Source organism: Oncorhynchus keta, chromosome 34 (genome assembly GCF_023373465.1).
Source record: "Oncorhynchus keta strain PuntledgeMale-10-30-2019 chromosome 34, Oket_V2, whole genome shotgun sequence".
NCBI classification, from domain to species: Eukaryota; Metazoa; Chordata; class Actinopteri; order Salmoniformes; family Salmonidae; genus Oncorhynchus; species Oncorhynchus keta.
In genome coordinates this window covers 78,755,132-78,758,922 of record NC_068454.1, presented here as the reverse complement: position 1 = coordinate 78,758,922, position 3,791 = coordinate 78,755,132, and positions in this window count along the sequence as shown.

Genomic DNA, 3,791 nt, shown 5'->3' with positions numbered 1-3,791 from the left:
TTAGTCAGGCTGTCGCGAGCACTCTGTGTCTATGAAGGCGTGGGCCTCTTACCCATCATGCCCTGTGGTACTGTCGCCTGTGGGACATTTTTGCATCAGTCCTCCCACAACTTTACTAGCTTCCCCAGAATGCAGTTGACCCAGGTGTCAATAACCGCCCCAACCTGAACTCAAATCATCCATCTCACATCTGCTATATTACACATAGGCATGCATGGAGGCACGGACACACGGATGAACACACACACAAAAACACACACAGAGACACACACAGAGACACACACACCAATCTCTCACCACCCTGAACACAAATCATCCATCGCACTCTGCTTTGAGACAGGCATGGCCTCAGGGCACCTAAACGAACCTGCATTCACACAGACCTCGTTAGAGCTTGTGCTACATCTCGGTTCACATATTCCTTGATTACCAATGGTAACCAGGCTAGCTATGCTAGCAGGTATTGAAGTCCATTTTGTCTTTAGGATGTCTCATTCAGTGTGTTCAGTGTGTCAAATCAGAGGGCATGCTGTCCGGTCCTCTGGCAGTCTCTATGGGGGTGCCACAGGGTTCAATTCTCGGGCCGACTCTTTTCTCTGTATATATCAATGATGTTGCTCTTGCTGCGGGCGATTCCCTGATCCACCTCTACGCAGACGACACCATTCTATATACTTTCGGCCCGTCATTGGACACTGTGCTATCAAACCTCAAACGAGCTTCAATGCCATACAGCACTCCTTCCGTGGCCTCCAACTGCTCTTAAACGGAGTAAAACCAAATGCATGCTTTTCAACCGATCGCTGCCTGCACCCGCATGCCCGACTAGCATCACCACCCTGGATGGTTCCAACCTTGAATATGTGGACATCTATAAGTACCTAGGTGTCTGGCTAGACTGCAAACTCTCCTTCCAGACTCATCAAACATCTCCAATCAAAAATCAAATCCAGAGTCGGCTTTCTATTCAATCCTTCACTCACGCTGCCAAGCTTACCCTAGTAAAACTGACTATCCTACCGATCCTCGACTTCGGCGATGTCATCTACAAAATGGCTTCCAACACTCTACTCAGCAAACTGGATGCAGTCTATCACAGTGCCATCCGTTTTGTCACTAAAGCACCTTATACCACCCACCACTGCGACTTGTATGCTCTAGTCGGCTGGCCCTCACTACATATTCAGACCCACTGGCTCAGGTCATTTACAAGTCCATGCTAGGTAAAGCTCCGCCTTATCTCAGTTCACTGGTCACGATGGCAACACCCATCCGTAGCACGCGCTCCAGCAGGTGTATCTCACTGATCATCCCTAAAGCCAACACCTCATTTGGCCGCCTTTCGTTCCAGTACTCTGCTGCCTGTGACTGGAACGAATTGCAAAAATCGCTGAAGTTGGAGACTTTTATCTCCCTCACCAACTTCAAACATCAGCTATCCGAGCAGCTAACCGATCGCTGCAGCTGTACATAGTCTATAGGTAAATAGCTCACCCTTTTTCACCTACCTCATTCCCATACTGTTTTTATACTGTTTTTATTTATTTACTTTTCTGCTCTTTTGCACACCAATATCTCTACCTGTACATGCCCATCTGATCATTTATCACTCCAGTGTTAATCTGCAAAATTGTATTATTCGCCTACCTCCTCATGCCTTTTGCACACATTGTATATAGACTGCCCATTTTTTTCTACTGTGTTATTGACTTGCTAATTGTTTACTCCATGTGTAACTCTGTGTTGTCTGTTCACACTGCTATGCTTTATCTTGGCCAGGTCGCAGTTGCAAATGAGAACTTGTTCTCAACTAGCCTACCTGGTTAAATAAAGGTGAAAAAAAAAAAAAAATTCATCATATCAGATTAACCAGTGCACTCCATCACCAGGAAAGGTTGACAGTTTTGTGTTCAACATACTGTAACGCGGGCTGGTGCATCAATTCAGACCAAGCCCAATACAGTAGTGCCAATCAACATGTACTGTACAGCCTCAGTTTTATCCATGGAATATGACAATGTTGTTCAAATCAGGATACAAATGTCAGATTTAGTCTGGGCCCAGATATACATTTAAGGGGTTTTTCTATGCAATGCACCCATCTTTATGGTAAAATATATGATTTGCAGGCACTCTGGTTGGAGTGTACAGTAGGTGTGTATTGTATCGTATGCATGTCAGTTGTTTTCACTTGCTTGCTTTAGTGCAGCATGGTGTGTGTGCTCACCTTGTGTGTGTGTGTGTACCGAGTGCGTGTACAGTGTGAGTGTTTGATGGTACGTGTGAAGAGTTTACAGAATGTGTGTGTTTGGTTTGGTATGCGAATGCGTGTGTGTCTCTGACTGTTTGTGTGTTTTTACGGGGGTCCAGTGCAGGCCGTGTGTTTTTGAAGGGGGCGAAACAGCTGCCTTTTACTGCCCCAGGGGCTAATAAACAGGCAGAGAAGGGCAGTTATCTACCCCTTTTACTGGCCAGGACGAGACTTTACTGAGGTCACACTGTAACTGCACACAGCTGCAGGGGGAGATGAGAGAATGAGAGAGAGAATAAGAGAGAGACTGAGAGAGAGAGAGAGAGCGAGACGGGACAGAAGTGGAGAATGGTGCCGTGAGATTGTTCCTATGAGACTAAGGGAGGGGTTTCATATGGTATCAGTGAATATATGGGAAATGCCAAATTAAATAGAGTCTGTAGACCTTAAAGAGGCCTTAGTAAAATCATAGATCAACCCAGTGGAAGCAGAGACCAAGCCAACACTGGATCATATCCCATAACCCCTCTAACACTCCACAGTCCACAGGTCTGGGTTTCCCCTAACAGATAAAACCTGGGGAGTTGTCTCTTAGGGGTCAAACATGAGAGAAAGACCATTTTGAACATTTCTAAATTCCTTTCCTTGTGTACCTCTCTATTTTCCATTTCCTCTACCTCTATCACCCTGCTCTGTGTGTGAGAGTGTCTCCAGTTCTCTTCAATTTCCAGGTTTTCCTTAAAGATTCTGCTCCTCGTTAAGCACATCTGCTGTCAATCAACAGTACCCTATAATCCCATTGGCATTTCCTGCCTGTCAGGACACGCCTCCTGACCCTTTTTTTCTGGTCATTGGTTGGCCGGATTTGTTGGGCCCACCCTGGCCATCTCTGGGTTCCAACTGGCCAACTCAACTGTCCATCAAATAGACTCATGTTCAACTTCATTCCACTTATCATCATCATCTTTAACTGTTGCCTTAACGACAGATGTGTTTGTGTGATTTCAGAACTGAAGGACTAACATTGAAGTGTATGTCTGTGTGCCCGCGCGTGCACACCCGTGTGTGTGTGTGTGTGTGTGTGTGTGTGTGTGTGTGTGTGTGTGTGTGTGTGTGTGTGTGTGTGTGTGTGTGTGTGTGTGTGTGTGTGTGTGTGTGTGTGTGTGTGTGTGTGTGTGTGTGTGTGTGTGTGTGTGTGTGTGTGCGTGCGCGCGTGTGTGTGTGTGTGTTTGCAGTGGTGTAAAGTACTTAAGTAAAAAATACTTTCATTTTTTGGGGTATATATACTTTACTTTACTATTTATATTTTTTACAACTTTTACTTTTATTTCACTACATTCCTAAAGAAAATATATTACTTTTTACTCCACACATTTTCCCTGACAAGCAAAAGTAATTACAGTCTGAATGCTTTGCAGGACAGTAAAATAGTCAAATTCACGCACTTATCAACAGAACACATGGTCATTCCTACTACCTACGGCCTGGCAGACTCACTAAACACAAATGCATCTTTTGTAAATAATGTCTGAGTGTTGGA